Source organism: Bos grunniens, chromosome 4 (genome assembly GCF_055505025.1).
Source record: "Bos grunniens cultivar Pamir isolate PY7600 chromosome 4, Bosgru_T2T1.0, whole genome shotgun sequence".
Taxonomy (NCBI): domain Eukaryota; kingdom Metazoa; phylum Chordata; class Mammalia; order Artiodactyla; family Bovidae; genus Bos; species Bos grunniens.
Window position 1 is genome coordinate 50,550,194 of NC_141168.1, and position 19,997 is coordinate 50,570,190.

Below are 19,997 nucleotides of genomic sequence, written 5' to 3' on the forward strand. Positions count from 1 at the left end.
ATGTCTAACTAAGGGTATTTGGAGATGAAAGAAATTAGAGAAAAGAATCATGTTGTAATAACAGTTATAATAATAAAAATTTATTGAGCACTTACAATGTTCTAGCATAGTTCAGGAGCTTTACCTGAAATGTTTCACTTAACCCCCACAACAACCCTATGAGGCTGGTGCTATTATTATCATCTCTCTTTTTTTTCAGATGGTAAAACGAGGCCCAGAGAGTGTCATTATCCCAGTATCACATAGTGAGAGGTGATAAAGTTGGGGTTTGAATCAGTTAACTTGACCCTAGAAGCCAGAGTTGAGGTAGGATTGGGACTGGCAAGAGGATTTCTTCTTAATAGCAATTTTTTGGTGATTTTATTAGCATCCTAGGATTTCTTAAGAACCAGAGAGTCCAGTCTTTTACCTGATAGTATAACAAAAAGTCACAGTCTAAAAATGTGGTGGTCACTTAGCACAGTCCCCTGGATTTAGGTTGTACATTACAATTCTTAAACTAGAAACACCACCTAGTAGCTACCCTGATAGAGTGGATTAAAATCCATTATTGCTTTATTCTATTCTGAATTTTTTTCATATTCTTCCTTTCTGTGGAAGTCAGATATCTAAATGACTTCTATATACTCTCCAAAGGTTTTTTATTTTATTTTTTAATGCTCTGCCCACATTGTAAAATCGTGCTCTTGTTGATAATATACTTAGAAAGATTTTAATTTTGCAGAATCTCTTAGGATCTTAGACACATACTGCATTTTGTTTTCTAGTCAATGCTTTGTGCAGCATAGGGAAAAGAATTTGAAAAAGACAATTTAACTTGATTCTCAGAAGAGATCATATTTACATTTACTTGTGTGTTATAGCTGGGTTGCAATTTTAGGAAATTAAATACAAGTGATCCAAGATTCAGCAATGAATTATTAGGATCCCAGATGTTAAGACACAACATTGTAGATTTAGAAGTTTTCTTAAGTTAAGCCAATTTGAGTGTGGAATATAGACTTGGATATTTTCAGGTAAGCCTGGAATGGCCTGAATGATCAATGGAGTTGGCTGTGTCTAGTGGGAAAATTCGTGTTTAAATTATGAAATGTTAGACTCCTATTAAAGAGAGAGAATAGGCCCAGAAAGGAGTCACTTACGGTGAGCACTTACACTGTGTACTAATTTGCTTCAGTCACGTCTGACTCTTTGGGACCCAATGGACTGTAGCCTGCCAGGCTCCTCTGCTCATGGGATTCTCCAGGCAAGAATACTGGAGTGGGTTGCCAGGCCCTCCTCCAGGGGACCTTTCCAACCCAGGGATCTAACCTGCTCTTTTATGTCTTCTGGATTGGCAGGTGGGTTCTTTACCATTATGGCCATCTGCTGAGACATCACAAAATGGGAACTTAATATCAACCTGTCAGCAGTGTGACTATCTCCCTGATAGACCCCTGTCTTCTCCTAGAAAAAAGAGATCTTGCCATGACCAATCCGATTTTTGCTAGGATAATTTCCTTGTCTCCCCGCCTTATGTCTGTAAGAGCCTTTTATTTTGTACAGCTCCTTAGCGCTTCTTCCTATCTGCTGAATTGGATGCTGACTAATCATGAATCATTGAATAAAACCAGTAAAATCTTTAGCATTTACTCAGTGGATTTTTTAAAACACTGCCTTTATTATTCTGTCATGGAGTCACCCATTAGCGGTCTAAGTGATTATTGCGGCTTTCCACGTGAACAAGTGGGTCAGATGCAACCCAAGATGCCACTTGGAAAACGGTTTACTGATTCAGCCACCTTGACAGACCTCATTTCTTTCCCCCCAGGATGGCTTGTGAAAAAATTCAAACATACAGAAAAGTTGAAAGAATTTTTCAGTAAACACCCATATGCCCACCACCTAGGTTCTACCATTGACACTGTACCATTATCTATCCATCACTCTTCCCATTCAACCATCCTCTCCGTAAGTAACTAAGGGGGCGGGACGGGGTTAGCAAGCTCCTGGTGGCTTTTAAGTGGCGCCCCCCAGCGGCCGCACAGCTCTCCCCAGCCCCGGGGGCCGAGGGCAGCTTCCAGGTCCGCAGCAGGGGCGGGGCAGGCCCCCGCGGGGCCGTACCTGGGTTGGGCGGTGCGGTGGCCACGATAGCGGGCGCGGAGCGCGGAGCGCGGGCGCGGGGCCGCTACGTGCACGGGGAGCGCGGGGCTGCGCTCGTGTGCGCTCCTCGGCGCTCGCCACCGCCGCCGCGCCTTTGAGTCAGCAAACTCCGCCACCCGCTGGCCCGCTGGCCCTGCTCTGCCCGGCTCTGCCTGGAGGTGCCGCCCGTAAGTGACAGGCGATCTGCCGGGAAGGCCTCCCTCGCGCCGCCGGGTGAGGACCGCTACCAGGGACTAGCCGGCCGCCCTTTCCTTCGCCGGAGGCTTGGGGCCCTTTCCTCTGCGCCCAGGTGCCTCTCCCTGCGGGCTGGGAAGATGCTTGGGTCTCCTGGGGTTGGAGCCGGGCGTTGCCTCCATTCCTGCCGGGGAAGAGGAATCGGTCGGCTGGTTTGCCAGGGGAGGGCACGGATCGGATCGATCCGGCTAAAAAGACACCCCAGGGAGAAGGTGGGGCAGAGGTGGAATCCCGGACTCCGGCGGAGGGGGGGCGGGGCGCGGGAAATGTGCTGAGACACCTTACACCAGGCCGGGTTTGGGTGGGTATTTTTAATCCACGAAAGGGTAGCTTTGAGTTTAGAAATTGGGAGGGGTAGGCAGGGGGTTTTCTTGGGATTGTGGGATTGAGGGAAAAGGCCCGAGAGAAAATCCACGTTTGACTGATTACTAGGTCTGGTACCACGGGAAAGCAACAGCCTGTTTTTCAGTTCTGATGTATCATACTTCGGTAAGATGGTCCGCGGGGGATTGAGGGGAATGGTCAGGGGGACGTAGAACCACAAGTCCTGCTTGCCAGTAAGGGCTTCTATTTCTGCAGGACACGTTTATGTATCAGAATAATGGGTTTAGAAATTTAGAGCAGGCAGGAGGCTTTCATGTGATCTCCTTCAAACCTCTCATTTTAAGGCTGGGAAACTAAGGCCCCAGGGAGCAGAGTCATCCAGCCAGTGAGAGCAGAAACAGGCCTAGATTGTGATGGGCTTCTGACTCCCTCAGTCCGCAGCCTTCTCCACACCTCTAGGGGCGTAGGGGTGGGGGTAAGCTGGGAATGCATAAAGTCCCTCTTCGCCCCTGGGAGTGGGCTGGGTGGCAGGGATGAGTGCAGCCACAGCGGGGAACTGGCTACTCCGTCTAATGGACCAAACTCCAAGGATGCACTTGAATGAGATGCTTCCGCTGTTTCTACCATCCCTTCCAATGATCAGTGATGCCTAGTGCTAAGCACCGTACCCCCCTTTTTAAAGGCATGGTAGATTTAAGATTGACTAATGGGACTGTTTTGAAAAAAGACAAAAAATACCATATACCCAGAAGTAAATATATAGAAGATGTGAAGAAAGGTGATTAGCACTGACCTGTATTTCAGTGGACCACCCTGTTTCTCCTGCTGGTCTATTTCATTCTCATTTCTGAGGTGACTATTTCACTAGGGAGGAAACTGGTGTTGGAGGAGTGGGGTGTGGCTCTCAGGTGACACTGCCCTTCACCAGGGGTCTCTTGACTGACTGACTGTCTGCTTCTCCTCCTGCAACAGTGGGCTGTGGTAGGAACTTCCTCTTATTTTACTTCCTCCAGGGAAGGCCTCCTGGAGCTTGGTATTGGAAACAGACATAAACACCTTCATTACTTCCCGCATAAAACTTTGATGTTTAAAGACTAATGTTGTGTTCTACTATGGCATTTCTATGTGATTTTGGAGCACTCTTAATATTACTTTTCTCAGCCTTAGGGTCTCTACTTGCTTTTTAGAGAACTCTGTTTGTTTGTTCAGCTATTATAGGAAATGGCTTCTTTTTCCTCTTTTGATGTGACGGCTGTGGTTTAACAACCACTTGCCAGGGGTTTGAAATCGATGAGACCATGGTCCAGCCTTTTCAGTCTTCCATTTCTAAGAGTAGCAAATGAGGGCTTTTGGCCAGTCATGACTGACCTCCCTGGAGAATAAATACCCTGCATTTTGGATAAAAGACTCTTATCACCAACAGTCTTTTTTTTTTTTTTTTTTCTCTCTCTCTCTCTCACTTAAAATTAGTAGGTATGAATCAGCTTTTCTGTTCTCTAAGCCCTGTTCTAATTAAGGGGTTGTGTGTAATAGTGGTTACAACTTCTGGTTTCAGATTCATTGGAGTTGAAATCTGGGGATAATCATTTACTAACTGAGGTACTGTTAGCAGAACACTTAACTTTCTGATTTATCCTTTCTTCAGAACTAAAAAAGGTACTGATAATCCTTGCCTCCCAGAATTGTTCATAACAATAGCTGACATTTACTGAGCACTGATGATGTGCTAGGGATTGTGAAAAGAGTTTTTAACATGGCAGGCTCATTAATCCTTAAAACAAACCTCTGAAGCAGATTCTGTTTACATCTGAGGGAAAATGAGTTATCAAGATATCTATGGCTTCCCTAAACTCTTCAGCTCAAGAGCTTAACCTCCCAGCAAATGTGTCCCGGATTTCTATAACGTGGAATTGTTATTTAGGGCTTAGTGTCTGCAAGGCTTGATTTCAAGTACCATATGTATATTAACAGTCCTTGAGATATGTATTGTTTTTATTCTGCCCTAGTTTTTTTTTTTTTTCCCTTCCCTTCTCCCCTTTTCAATAACAGAAGAAGAAACAGGCACAAAACCTAAGTCAATTAATAAATGATGGAGCCGAGATTTGAACGAGGCAGCCTGGCTCTGGAATGGGTACTGTCCCTCAGGCACTCCTCTGTGAATGTAGGTAAAGGGCTTAGCCAGACCTCAATCAAGGGCAGCCCTTAATTGGCATTTCCATTTATTTTACCCTAAGAAACCTCTTCCCTTTCTCAGTCTCTGAGGAGAAGAAGATGCTTTTAGTTCTGGAAATGATTCAACTTTGCTTAAGGTTTTGTGATTCTACATACATTTCTGTTGTCTTCTGTGTTATTTTTTAGAAGTTTGTGGTAGGTCTCAGTGATCTTGACCCTGGGAATACAGAGATAGGCTTTAGGGAGTCTGTGAACTCCCTGAAAACATATGATTTCATACTCTTGTACAAGAGTATATTATTCTAGAGGTGAGAATCCACAGCTTACTTTAGATTCTCTTTTTTGAAAATACTTTTTCATTTATTTATTCTCTTTTTGTCTGCATGGGATTCGGGATCCTAGTTCCCTGACCGGGGATCTAACCTGTGCCCCCTACAGTGGAAGTGCAGAGTCTTAACCACCGGGCCACCAGGGAGGTCCTTCCTTTAGATTCTTAAAGGGTCATTCATGGTAGAAAGAAAATTTGGTGATGACTATTCTGTTCCTATAATCTAATTTTACAAATAGCTTAATCTGAGCTATGAAGCTACTTAGAAATAGAAACGGGACTATAAAACTCAGGTTTCCTAACTTCCAGTCTCATACTCTTTCCATCACACCCCAATATTTCCCTTTGGAACGAGTGGTGCCAGGTGAATGAATTACAAAAAGCCAAAGACTCCCAGCTTTCCCACCCTCTTCCCCAGTGTGGGAGAGGCCAACAAAGTTTCTTGGAAGCACTATTAAAATACATCATCTTTTGGCATGTCATCTTGTTAGCTGAACCACTCTGCAGTGATTTAAGATGGGAATCTACAACACTGTGTGATAAGAGCCAGGAGGATAAAACTTGTTTTGAGAGAAAGCAAGGAAGGAGTCAGAACATATATTGGTTAAGGCACAAGGATGCTGTTCAGGCCTATTGGTCGAATTGTAGTGTTGGAAAGTTATTGCTAAGGGATTTGTAAATTCAAGTGAAATTCCACGAAGTCTGAGATTTCCATGTAGGGTGTGAATCACTGGGAAGTCAGGCCAAAGCTTGATGCTCCAGTGACTAAATAAGACTAATAGGTCATGAACCTGCTGTTAGTTTAGGCCAGCACTTTAAAGTCACTTAATTTTTACAAATTGATAGAAGTTTTCCTGGGAAAATATCAATGCATTATACTAATAGGCAATATATTTTGAAATGTATCGCTCAACTGGACGTCAAAATACGTTACTTCAGACCAGAAATAGCAAGTCCAGACCTAGTTCCCTTGTCAAGATAGAAATTCATCATGTGATTAAATTTACGGTAGTAAAGTTTATCGGGACTGTTATCGGTCCAATTAGGAAAAAATGAGATCCAGTTAGGAAAAAAATGAGATCCAAGCTTCACACCATTCACAAAAGTAAATGCCACTTAGACTAAAGATTGAATGTCAAAACCAAAATTATAGATATTAAAATATATATACACATATGTGAGATTTAAAAAAAAATTTGTTTGCACTGGGTTTTCATTGCAGCACATTGGATCTTCTAATTGTGACACATGGGAATCATTAGTTGTTCATTGGGAACTCTTAGTTGTGGCATGTGGGCTCTAGTCCCCTGACCAGGGATCGAACCCAGGGCTCCTGCTTTGGGAGCTCAGAGTCTTATCCACTGGACCACCAGAGAAGTCCAAGACCATTTCTCCATACCGATGGGGAAGTCTTTCACTGATTGAGAAATCTACCCCACCACGTGCTCTGCTGATTCAGAAGAGTTTACTAGATGAGTTGAGCAGTTACCTTGTGGGCCTCCTGATCTTCCATCATCTCCCGGGTCCTTCTCTTGGTCTCTCAGCCCTGCCCCTCACCCTCCTCCCTTACCCATGAGCTGCAGGGTCTTTTCTCTTTATCTTTATGACTATGGATGCTCTCCAGTTCATCTCAGACTTACAGACCCTAACAGTTCAAAGTGCAGAACAGAACAAGGGGCATTATATGTAGGGAACCACAACTCCTTAGAAATTATGAACACAAGACACAGGGAGGAGGTTTCTATTACTGATCGTTATCCTCCCCTGCCTCACTGACACATCAGCCCTGTTTATTGGAGAGTGGCATTTGGGACCACTGAGGAGGAGGCAGGTGTTCCCACAGCCCTAGATTCTAGATTCTAGTGTCTCAAAGCAGGGGATGTGGAGCCTTTTTGTCAGCTCTCTCTGGGTGATCAGACCCTGAGAATTGGGACTGCTTCTGCCCAGGTACACCTGAAAATTCCTACGCTGGGAGATCAGCTTCACCTTTTATGGGGGAGTGCAGACCTGATGCTGGCTTTTTGTAACTAGCACTTTTCCCTGATGGTTGGGAAACCTTGAAAAAAATGTGACCTCTGTTTGAGGTGAGACCTTTGCCAGACTGGATCTGTGGACAGATATGAGTCAGATGCTTTGGATTGCAGTCAGTGCTTTGGGCAGCTAGTGTAAGGAATATTGTGTTTGGCATTTTACCCACTATTAACAGTTATTAACACATAATAACTTTATGTGTTATCTCGTTCTTCTTGGGTCAAGGCCAATGCCAAGAAACTGTGGGTAAGTTTGTGCCACAGGGAAAGGCCAAGGTGTGCACTTCTTGTGTGGGCTGTTTCAGAGCATATAGACTTAAAATGTTCTGCTTCTGTAAATATTCCTGTCCCATCTGACAAATCAGATACTTGGAGGGGATATTTTTAAAAAGGCACAGTTGCTTTGTGATAATCAGGAAGAGACCTCAGCATTTTCTCCCTTAGGAGTCTTGGAAAACTCTAGAAAGTAATGATCAGTGACAGTAGCTGAGCTCCACATGTACTCATGTGATCTTTACAGCTGATCCATGAAACAGGCCATTATCCCCATTTTGCAGATGATGAAACTGAGGCACAGAGATGTGAAACAATCTCCCTGGGCAAGGGGCAGAATAAGGATTGGGAGTCAGGCTGTTTGGCATTCACGTTGTCCTTCCTACTCTTGTTAGGCAGTCATGCGTGCTAAGTTGCTTCAGTCATGTCCAATACTTTGTGTGACGATATGGACTGCAGCCCACCAGGCTCCTCTGTCCATGGGATTTCCCAGGCAAGAATACTGGAGTGGGTTGCCATTTCCTTCTCCAAGGGGTCTTCCCAACCCAGGGATCAAACCCAGGTCTCTTAGGTCTATCTGCATTGGCAGGTGGGTTCTTTACCACTGGTGCCACCTGGAAAACCTTGTTAGGGGAAACTGTTTGCTTAAAAGTGAAATCTCCCTCTTGCTGTCCCTCAGATAACTTGCCAGTTCTTCCTATCTGGACTGATGTCACTCTGGGCAGAGTTGAAAGTGACTAGTATATCGCAACCCCTGGTGCTGCTGTTTTCCTTTGTAAATAAACTTGCCTCCCCAGCAAGAGTTCTTTCGACAGAGTGGGAAGGCTATTTCCGGTGTGTTGCAATGATTTTCCTTTTTGAAAGACAATTTATCACTTTAAAAGAGGAACATGTAGTGCTTACTTTTGTTTCCAGTTTGCATACCTCTGCCCTTTTCTTATCTGAGCCCCAAACTGTTCTTCAGGTGCCTGAAGGCTGTTCTGTGTGGATGTCCACCATCATCCTGGCTTGTTCCCAGCTGAACTCATCTTTGTTCTCTCTCACCTCTAAAAACAGACCTCCTTTCCAGCTTCCCCATTCTGCCTGTGACCCCAGTCTTCTTCCAGTCTGCTGCTGGTGAGTCACTCTTGACGCCCTTCTTCCATCATGCTGTCTCCAAGTTATTCTTGTTATATACATCTTTTTTTTTTTTTTTATATACGTCTTTTAAAAAAAAAAATTATTTCACTGTGCTGTGTCTTTGTTGCAGCATGCAGAATCTTTAGTTCGGCATATGGAATCTAGTTCCCTGACTATGGATCGAATCTGGGCCCCCTGCTTTGGGAGCTCAGAGTCTTAGCCACTGGGCCACCAGGGAAGTCCCCATACATCTTTTTTAATAAACCTGATGTTTTTTGCGGGGGTTGGGGGGGGCGGGGCTGTGCAGCTTGTAGAGTGTTATTTCCCTGACTGGGAATTGAACTGGGACCCCCTAAAGTGGAAGCATGGAGTCCTAACTACTGAACTGCCAGGGAAGTCCTAATAGATTTGATTTTTAAGAGCAGTTTTAGGTTCACAGCAAAACTGATGGAAAGTACAGAGAGATCCTATGTATAACCTGCCTCCCCTCTCCTGTTATCAGCCTTGGCATCAGAGTGGTATGTATGTCATTATAGTCAATGAACCTGTATTGACACACTGTCACCCAAAGTCTGTACTTTCCATTGAGGTTCACTTAATTCCTAGTGTTGTACACTCCAGGTTTTGACAAATATATGATGTGTCCACCATTGTAGACACAAAATGTATCACACAAAACACCAAGACACCATTGTATCACAAAAAATGATTTCACCCCTCCCCACCAAATCCTCAGGGTTCTGCTTCTTGTTATTTTCAAATGTGTTTGGCCATCTCCCGCCCACCTTGAGTCCATGATCTCTTCTGTTGGTTGATGCATTCCAGCAGCTCTCTGATGAAGCTCACAGCCTATCAGTCCATCCTCCACCCCATCCCCAGATGAATCATCACCATCATGGCAGGCTTCTGAGTACTACATCCCTGCCTTCTGGGAGAAGTCAGCATTCCTCCTCTCATCATTCAAGACTTCCCCATCCTAGGATGCCCATTAGAGCTCTTCCCAGCTTACCTCCTCATGACATTCTGTCAACGCAGGCCCTCCACTGCTGGGGGGCTGAACACTTAGGTCTACTGAAAGTGATGCTGTTCCTTCTATTTTTTTTTGGCCACACATCACAGTTGGCAGGATTGTAGTTCCCCGACCAGGGATTGAACCTGTGCTCCCTGCAGTGGAAGCATGGAGTCCTAACTACTGGACCACCAGGGAATTCCCCAGTGGTGCTACTTCTTAATCAGCCCAGGCTGGTCCTGTTTTCCCTGCCTGATGCAAGCATCAAGGCCTCGTCAGGTCCTACTTTTCTTCATGAGGCTTCTCCCTTTGCACTCTCCTCCTTCCTGTAACCCTGTTACCAGTGCTATTTCTTCTGGCACATAGAGTGAAGTTTGCATTACAAGTAGGCTGTTTCATGTCTGTATCTGGAGATCTTTACATCTTGGAACTCAGGGCGTGTGCCTTAACCATTAAAAATAGCCCTTGTCAGGACCAAACTTAGAACTCTCACATAATGGGCTCTCAGTAATTGCTCATTGAATTGGATTGTTGTTGCCCTCTAGTTATTCTTAGGGGTCCTCCTTTATAGCTAATGACCCTGAAAGAGGTCTTTCAGAGGAAGACACTACATTTGTCTCAATATTACCTCCTTTCTGAGAATGAAAAAATCATTTCTGGAAGTATGGCTGTGAACTTTCCCAGTTCATGTACAGACAGAACTCTGCCTCCAATCTCCACATCCCTGAAACATTTGAGACTTAAATAATTCTGTTTATTGGTTAGTATTCTCCTCTCATTGCTCTCTTTTTAGCATTTATTTCTAAGCATGTGACTTGGATGCTGTGTTAGATGTGTGGGGAGGATGAGGGCTTGCCTGGGTCTGGCTAGCTGGGTTTGGGTCCTGGTTCCATCACTTAGTAGCTCTATGACCTTGCATACTTTTTCCTCATTTGTAAAACTGAGGTAGTGAGACTTGCCTGAGGGGCTCTCTTGAGGGTTAGATGAGATGATTCATGTTGCACTCTTCACACAGTGTCTGGCCCCATCATTAACATTCTGTAATTTTTAGTTGAGTTGCTGTTTTTGATGATGAATGTTATGACTTTAACATCATTCTCCAGTCTCATCCTCCACAGTCCAGTGGAATTAGACCAGAAGGAAAAAAGAGAAAACAATAGAGGAAGGCGCGTGGTCTTCAAGACATGCCACCCTGGACTGTTGCTGGCTAAATTGCTTTCTCTTTTCGCAAAATGATTGAGTAACCATGAGCAGAGATGGCCAACAGGAGGGGCCGGGCAAGTTGTCCAATGTCCATCCTCCCAGCCCATGTGGTTGGGGCTACTTAAAAACTTGATGGTGATGCAAAAATGGAGAGAATTAGCTAGGACTAATTCAATCAAGTGTAACTGACCCATTTTTTAATGGGCACTTATTATATGCCAGGAACGTTGCTCCGTTCTAGGGTTATAAAGTGTGAATGACATGAACAAGGTCCTTGCCCTCGTGGGATTTTTGAGAGGACAGACAATAAACAAGGAAGTAAATTAATAGATACAAATCATACAGACTGAGACATTCGAAGGAGAAAATAAAAGGATGGAGTGTTACTGGGGGGAATTTGCTTTAGTGGGTGGTCAGGAAAGGCTCCTGAAGAGGTGGCATTTAAACCAATACCTGCAGTGTTGGAAGGAGCCCTCTTGGTGGGTTGGGGAGGGAAGGGGGTGCTGGGGATGTCAGAGGAAGCAAAAGGCACAAAGGACCTGAGGGGGGAATTTCAGAACTGACCTGATTAGGGCAACTGGACACTATGGCAGAAGAGTCCAGGTAGGTGGGAGAACCAAGGCCGTGCGGTATACAGGAATTGTGCAGATACAGACTCTGGGCTCTGGTCAGTGGTTTTCCACCATCTGTACACTTGAGGGGACAAGTGATATGCTCCTGGGGGGACTCCCTTGGGGGGTGGGTGATGAGAAGGCTGGGATATAAGTCATTTGAAAAGAGCCCTCCATAGCTTAAATATAACTCACCACAAAATGAGAAGCGCTACTCTTGATGATCCACTCAGAAGCCTTGGGATCTGGGGACATTTGCATCTCTTAATTTTCATTAAATGTTGCAGGGTTATATAGGCACACTGTAGGAACACGGAATCCTGCCTGTTGTTGAGAACACTGGCACAGGCATTTGAAGATGAGTCACTGTTGAATTGGATCACTGTGTGGCCTATTTAAATAATACTGTGTGGTTTTTTTTTTTTTTTTTTAATCCTTGGCATGGCATTCAAGGCCTTTTTAAGAAATATATTTTATTTTTTGGCTGTGCGGGGTCCTCTTTGTTTTGTGTGGGCTTTCTCTAGTTGTGGCGAGCTGGGGCTCCTCTTTGTCGCAGTACACAGGCTTTAGGTGTGTGGGCTTCAGTACTTGCAGCACCTGGGCTCGGTAGTTGTAGCTCACGGGGTCCAGAGCACAGGCTCCATAGTTGTGGCTCATGAGCTTGGTTGCTCCTTGGCATGTCGAACCTGTATCCCTTGAGTTGGCAGACAGATTCTTACCCACTGTGCTGCTGGGGAAGTCCAGTACTGTCTTTTCAATAGAAAAGTTATTCACTTTCTTTTGAAGTTATTTAGAAATGCCTTTGGCGATGTCCTTTAAGATTTTAATGAGTATAAATGTCCTTTTGTGAAGAGAGGCAGTGGAGGGGAGAGGAGAGAAGAGCTTCCGGAGTCCTCAGTGTGAGTCTGGACCGTACTGTGTGGACGTGGATGGGAGATGAACCTCTCTAGGTGTTGGCTTGGGAAGCTGTCTTCTATAAAATAAGACAGATAAGTCTTGCACTGCCTGTCTCACTGACTGTCATGGGACAGTGCTTTATAAACAGCAGAGTATCAGAAAATAAAAGTTACTTTATAAAGTTAAAATTTGTTTGCATATGGTATGGTCAGAAACACATTATAGCCAGGATGTAAATCCATGACCATAGAAAAGAACTTTTCACTGCTCATAGGTGACTGATCTCTAGAATAATCCAAAGGAGAATATTTTTATAACTTTTCAGTAGGAATGGGCTTTCTAAGTGTGCTGCAAAACTTAGAAGCCATAAGGAAAAAATTGATACAATTCATTACTTAAAAACAGCATAGCAGAACCCCTGTAAGCAAAACTAAAGACAGATTACAAAATGGAAAAATATATGTGTTTCATGTTATACGTTTCGGGTTAATTTCCCTAATACATAAATAATTACAAATTAATAAGGAAAAGAACAGAACGGTGTAGGAAAATGTCAAAGGATATGAACAAAAAGTCCATATAAAGTAATTTAATGACTCCTAAACACATGAAGAATGCTTGAGCTCACACATAATTTTAAAAATACCAATTGAAGTGCATTGAAACATGTTACACTTCACCTACCTGGGGTTGGCAAAAGTAAAAAATTCTGATAACCATCCATGTTAGGGAGGATGTGGGAAAACAGAACTCATACGTACACACTTTGTGAATGTGTATTAGTCCCCTGCAGAGGGCATCTGCCAGAACCTGTCAGAGTTAATCATTCACATCGCCTTGCTTGATTCAGTCCACTTAGAGAAATTTATCCTTCAGACAAAGTCACACAAACTTGCTGAGCACCGTTTCTAACAGCTAAAGAGTATCCGTCAGTGTGGGGGGTGGTGAACTGAATTGTGCTCTGGCTGCACAGTGGAATAAGTACCCAAAAAGAGAACCAGGATGCTCTGTGGACAGCTGTGGAGTAGTCTGTGCTGTGAAGAGTGAGGCATGGGAAGGACTGTAAGTGATGTTAGCATTTACAGAAAAGGGAGTAGGGGGTAGGAAATAAATAGGAATATATCCTGCTTGCAGATGCATAAAATGTCCCTGGAAGGATACCAAAAAATGACTAAGAGGCAGAAAAGAGAGAAAGAGAATGTTTATTCTTGACCTTTTGGCATTATTTACATTTTGAAACAAGTGTTAAGCTTTAAAAAATGATAAAAGTAAAATACAGAGCAAAAAATAGAAAATAGTGATTGAGGTAGGGATTGATGAGCTGAATGCAGTAAAGTCCTTAGCAGTGTGTTTGCTCCCCAGATTATCAGACATCTTTATGTGTCCACCATATAGTATCACTATCTCTGTTTGGGGGTCCTCCTTCAAAGAATTCTTGGTGGATTTGGGAGGTACAGAACTAATGTCCACCTCAATCGGAGGCCATGGAAGGGCCATATAATCCAGCCTTTGGGGATTGGTGCAGCTCCTGAAGTTCAGTGTGGGCCATTGTGTTCGAGGTTTATGTACAAAGAGTGTGGTAGGTAGAATAACAGCTTCCACATTGGTCTACATTCTAACCCTTGGAGCCAGTGAACATTTTTCCTTGCATGCCAAAAGGGAGTTTGCAGGTATAATTAAGTTAAGGGCCTTGATCAATGAGGAGATTATCCTGGGTCATCCAAGTGAGCCTGATACAGTCACGTGGGTCCTTAAAAGCAGAGAACCTTTCCCTGCGGTGTTCAGAGGGAGAATGACTGCAGAAGAAGGGTCAGAGAGATGATATGTTGTGGGCTTTGAAGATGGAGGAAGGTGCCGTGAGCCAAGCCTTGGGAACTGGGAGAAGGGCAGGAAACAGATCCTCCCCTAAAGCTTCCAGGAGGAACACAGCCTGAGCCCTTGATTTTAACCTGAAGATATCTGTGTTGGACGTCTGACCTACAAAACTAAGGTCATAAATTTGTGTGGTTTTAAGCCACTAAGTCGATGGCAGTTTGTTTCAGTAGCAACAGGAAACTAATACAAAGATGATGTAGAAATACCCCAAGGCCTTAGTCAGGGCTTTTTAGTCTAAGAGGGGAGAGAAGACAAGAACCTAGCCAGTCCTCACTCCAGCCCATGTAGGTGGTCTGGAGATTTGCCAGGGGCTCTGCAGAGACCAGGGGAGACCTGGGGAGGAGGTGGCAGTTGTAGCTGTGTTGTAAAAGGCACTGCAGCTCCCTCCTTGGGAGCAGGGACTTGGCTGCTGCCTATGGGGCCTTGAGACAGTCACATCATCTCTGTGTGCCTCAGTTTTCTAATCTGTAAAGTGGGGATACTAACAATGCCTCCTGAAGGGGCTCTCGTGCTGAGGAAAGAAGTGGATGTGTATAAAGTGCTTGGAGTAGTTCCTGGCCTTTCCAAGGGCTGTGGGACTGTTTGCAGGTGATGTTTTGTCCTGATGAGGGGAGAGTAAGGCGGGGCCAGGCAGAGAGAGGTGGGGGAGCATCTGGGGACAGCAGGCCTCTTGCTGGGGAGACGAGGAGGGGGCTCTCACCTCAGTGGTGGGTGCACTAGTGAGGAGGGAGCAGAAAATGAGGTGTTGAGGAGGTGAAGCCGGAAGACAGTGGCCTTGGAAGCTGGGCTGAGGCGGCCACCTAGTGCTTCAGGGTTTCAGTAGGTAGGATGACAGTGGGTGCAGTTAGGGCGCTGGTCAAGTTTCTTTAAGAGGGGAGGCAGGCTTCGTTTCTGAGCCCTGACTTCAGAATCTTCTTCCCCCTCTCCCTCGTCGTCTCTGTCTCCTTACCCTGAGCAGCCTGACTTCTAACCTTGATGATCACACCTCATCCCCAACTCTAACCACTGGGAAACCCTGGAGGTATATCTGGATCAGGGGGCATTACCTAGTACCTGGGCTGGTGGTGGTGGTTAGGCACTCAGTCATGGTCAACTCTTGCAGCCCCATGGACTGGAGCCTGTCTGTGGGATTTCCCAGGCAAGAATACTGGAGTGGGTAGCCATTCCCTTCTCCAGGGCATCTTCCTGAACCAGGGATTGAATTCACATCTTGTGCACTACATACAGATTCTTTACCACTGAGCCACTGGGGAAGCCCTGGTACCTGGTACTAAATCCCAGGACTCAGTGTCTGGAGAGAGAACACTCTGGTGCCTAGAGTGGCTCTCCTGGGTCCCTGCAGAGAGAGGAGCAGAAGCTCCAACTGTGTGGCTTTGGCAGGTCCCCAGGGGCTGATGGCCCTGCCCTGTTGTCTTTCAGAAGCCGACTCCCTTCCGGCCTTGGCCATTTGGGGGCTGTGGCCTCGCAGTATGTAGAATGGCTTCTTGAGCAGAAGAGTCACAGGCTATCTTGTGGAGACAGATAGCAAACAGGAAATAAAAGCATATGTGATTTTGACTCACAGGTACACTCACAGGTAATGTCGGTGACAGGGCTGAGTTGTGATTTGAAATGGCGGTCTTTGGTTGACCAGGACCGAGGGCTCCCTGTGAAGCAGCAGCCTGGGCTGTGGTCTCCTTGGTCCTGGGTGGTGGTGAATGGGCAGCTGAGAGCCCTGTCTTTTCCTTTCCCTCAGCTGTTTCCCCATCGGGAGCACACGATGCACATGGTTTCTGCCTGAGTCATGTGTGTACTATGTGTGAAGTGCCTGGAATGGGTTGCCTAGTACTTGACAACTAGGAGACGGTCTATAAGGGTTCTCTTCCTCCGCCAGGGCTGATGGTGAGCCTGATGCCCAGGTGTGCTCCCTGGATGTGGGACTGCTTCCCAGGCAGAGGGGCTCAGCTTTGCAGCAAATAGCAGAGACTTTGGGCACTGTTGACTTCTTATTAGAGTCACCAGGAGGAGTAAGTGGAGATGTTGCTGTTGTTCAGCTGCTCAGTTGTGTCCGACTCTTTGAGACCCCCATAGACTATACAGTCCATGGAATTCTTCAGGTCAGAATACTGGAATGGATAGCCATTTCCTTCTCCAGGGAATCTTCCCAACCCAGGGATCAAACCCAGGTCTCCCACATTGCAGGCGGATTCTTTACCAGCTGAGCTACCAGGGAAGCCTAAGAATACTGAGGTGGGTAGCCTATCCCTTCTCCAGGGGACCTTCCCGACCCAGGATTCAACCTGGGGTCTCCTGCACTGGCGGGTGGTTTCTTTACCAGCTGAGCTCCCAGGGAAGCCCCATTCATCTAAGAGGTACGTGATCTTGTTAGATCCTGTAAATGAATTCTTTCCTCCCCAAGGCTATAGTGTCACTCACCTGAGGCACTTTTCTTGGTTGGGAGGTTGCTTAACTGGACTTTTCAAGATTGCTTGGCCTGTCTGGTGGGACCCGCTACATCTCTAAATCTCTGAAAAAAATGTGGAGAGGAATTACATGCTTACTGAAAAGGGGCAGATAGTTTAGGCCTTATGTGAATTTAGGCTCTGCCAAACCAATGTGGCTAAGTTCGTAGTTTTCCTTTTTTTCCTGAACATTCACATAGCAAAACTCCATCTCCTGCTTTTCTCCACTTTTTCTCACCTCTTAAAGTTTGTTGTTCACTCATGGCAAAAAAAATAAAAACATTGTGAAATCAAGCCTATCGTTAAGTGATAATCAAAATCCTGAAACCCTGAGAACCTCACTATTTGACAAGTAACAAATATAATTTTCTTTTTTTTTTTTAAATCTTTTTAGACTAAAATAGCTTGCCTGTGAATATTTTCCTTTCTCATAAAGAACTTAATGTTTCTACTGGTTTAGTATTTTTACATTGGGAGTGAGTGTAATCTGGGATGGTGCTGTATGACTTGCTTAAAGATACGATATTCTGAAACACTTGGGCTTTTCCTTGTGACAGTGACTTGTGGAGAAGTACAGAGATTTGGTAACTTTGTGTGTGTATGTGTGTATATATAGTTTCCTTTATTTCAGTTGTTTTCAGTTTCACAATTGAGTGTTAAGAACCTAACCTGTGAATGACGTGATTCTGCTTAAAGTATTTTAAGAAAAAAAATATTCAAGGAGGGGATTGGCAAGCTAATTAAACTAGCAGGAAAAATAAAACAGAAGCTGTATGTAGTAAAAAAATCAACCAGAAGAATCAGAAAAGCAGTTTATTATTAATAATGTATTAACCGGGTTGATGAAGAGTCCGTACCTCACACTGCCCTCCTTCAGCTGTGAGGATGCTGCCGTGTCCATCTCACCTCTGCGAGGCTTTGTACCTGAGATCCTCTTCAGTTCTGAAGAAGACCTTGGTCTCAAGTGTTACGATGCCCGTACGTCAATGAACACTGGACTGCCTGTGCTTCCTTAGTGCGGTGCCCGAGTAGCTGAGTGATTTCTGAGCACTGTTTTCTCCCATTTATTTGTTCAGTCAGTATAAATGTATGTAGAGAACCCGTTAAGCGCCTGGTCCCTTAAGGCAGAGATCTCCCTTTAGGCCAGAGATCCTAAATAAAAAACAGTGCGAGCTGTGTTGTCCCTGAGCCTACAGTTTGGTGGGGAGATAGACATTAACTCAATGCCTAAATAAATAAGGGTAAGAATCTCGCTGAGATCAGAACCATAGAGGAAGAGCTTGGTGCAGGGGAAGTATAACGAGGGGGATTTGACTCTGCTGGAGGGAGTTAGGGGAAGCTCCCCAGAGTTAGTAAGACGGGAACAGAGATCTGAAAAGGGAGTAGCAGTCATCTAGTGACAGATGGGTTTGAATTCCAGCATTGTCCCTGAGCAAGTGGGTGACCTTGTGGTGGTTACTTTGAGCAAGTTACTTCCTCTTTCTAAGGCTTAGCATCTTCATCTGTGAATTGGACGGTTGTGAGAATTAAATGAGACAGTGCACAGAATATACTCAGCATGCTGCCAGCATGCAGTTGACACTCATAATGATAGCTGTTTTATTTCTCTCTGTGCTTTCTGTTCATTTTCCTGGAAACTTTGAAAAGACACTTAAATCTTTCCTTGTTCTGGTTAGCAGGAGCTACTAAATACCTCCAGAATAGTTAACTTGGAAAAATGGAAGCTAAGGGAGATTTAATGATGGTTTTCAAATAGGCCAAGTGTCCTCAGCTTTGAAGATATGGGAAAGGCTTCTTATAGAGTCATTGGTGTGAAGTCACATTCAGGATGGGGCTACTTTGGAAACCGTTGAATATACTAGGATTTTAAGGTACATGAATTATTAGATCACATCTCTTTCATTTCTCGTGACAGTCAACCATGAATAGCTAGGCTAATGTATGTTTTCTGTTCTGATACTGTATTCTATTTGTCCGGTAATTTTTGCCATGGTGTTTGAGGTTATTTATGGGTATTTCTTATAGCTAAATGTGCAAGGGTCTGTCGAGAGAGGCAAGTCTTACTTTTTCTCTGATCTTTGGAGACCCACATGTATGTACATGTATCCAATCTAGCTTTTTACTCAAGTAATGCAATTTTTTGAACTTTCCATTGTTTTTACAAATATTTTGGAAAAAAAAAAAAAGGTACCAAGGATTTAGCCAGTGATCAAATTTAATTTTTATTGCACATTTTCTCAGTGCTTAAATTACTTAAATAGTTCTCCCAGTACCCTTATAAAATAGGCACTATTAAGAATGCTTTCCCCCTCTTCTATAAGAACATGTAGGCTCAAAGAGGTTGGGTAACTTGTCCAAGGTCACACAGGCATCAGTGGCATAGTTGGGATTTGAACCCAGATATGAGTGGCTCCAAACCTGAACTCTAAACACTTTGTTGCTGCCTTTCAAGCTAAATTTTTGGAGATGATCTAACTACTGTGTCAGCAAGGTAGGTGTGTATCAGACGATTTATTATACATTATATAGTTCTGAGGAAGACTTATGAAAAATGTTAATGGCCTCTGAAGAGCATTGAGGAAGCTTGCTGAATTTAGATGTATTCAGTGAATCAGAAGTGGATATTGTAGTAATGTCTTTCTCGGTTATTTTCATGATAGTTGTAAACTTTGCTTTTGCAGTACAGGCTTTAAGGAGCATTAGTGTATAGCAACCAAAAATTAAATATGCTTATGAGTGGTAGGACTTTATACTTCAAATAACATTTTCGTTTTCCCCTCATTCTTACCTCAGTTCCTTTGTTAATAACTTTACAATAATTAGATCAATTATTGTTTGCTGCCTTAAATCTATTGGAGAACTACTTCACATTCATTTGGAAGCAAAGGGAGGATGCATTATAAATAAAAAATATAGGGAATTCCCCAGCAGTCCAGTGATTAGGACACTGAGTTTACACTACCAAGGGCCTGGATTCAATTTCTGGTCAAGGAACTAAGATCCCACAAACTGCATGATGTGGGCGCCCCCCCCAAAAAAATTCAGAGATGGGTGTAGACTCTGTGGGTGGAGTCAGAAAGGCGTATCAAGGAGACATTCGGCCAAAAAGCTGCTGGCTGTCAGCGCCTGATACTGCCGCAGACTGGGCAGAGCTCACTTCTGAACCGATTTGGTCTGCATTTCTTATTTTGTTCTCTGCTAGTGCAAATCCTGCTTCAAAAAGTATGCGTTGTTCTTGATCAGAACTAAATAAAAATACAACCTGATGTGTCAGCTAAGGGAGGGAGAAATATCCAGCAGCTGGTGGAGAAGGGGAGCAAGCCCGAGCGGTCCCTTCCC

The 19,997-nt window shown here is 44.4% G+C and overlaps 1 protein-coding gene across 6 annotated transcripts in view; it reads left to right on the plus strand.

The window, feature by feature from the left end:
* Positions 1-2,099: 2,099 nt before the first annotated feature.
* SNX10 (sorting nexin 10) overlaps positions 2,100-19,997 on the plus strand; it is a 67,170-nt gene continuing 49,272 nt past the window's right edge. The window contains exons 1-2 of one of the 6 annotated variants that reach the window (XM_086396349.1): positions 2,100-2,355; positions 8,468-8,619. The gene's annotated coding sequence lies outside the window, so the exon portion shown is untranslated. Of the gene's footprint in view, positions 2,432-2,809; positions 2,866-8,467; positions 8,620-19,997 lie in introns of those variants that run through there. The other 5 variants (XM_086396350.1, XM_086396348.1, XM_086396346.1 and 2 more) reach the window with 5 other exon arrangements.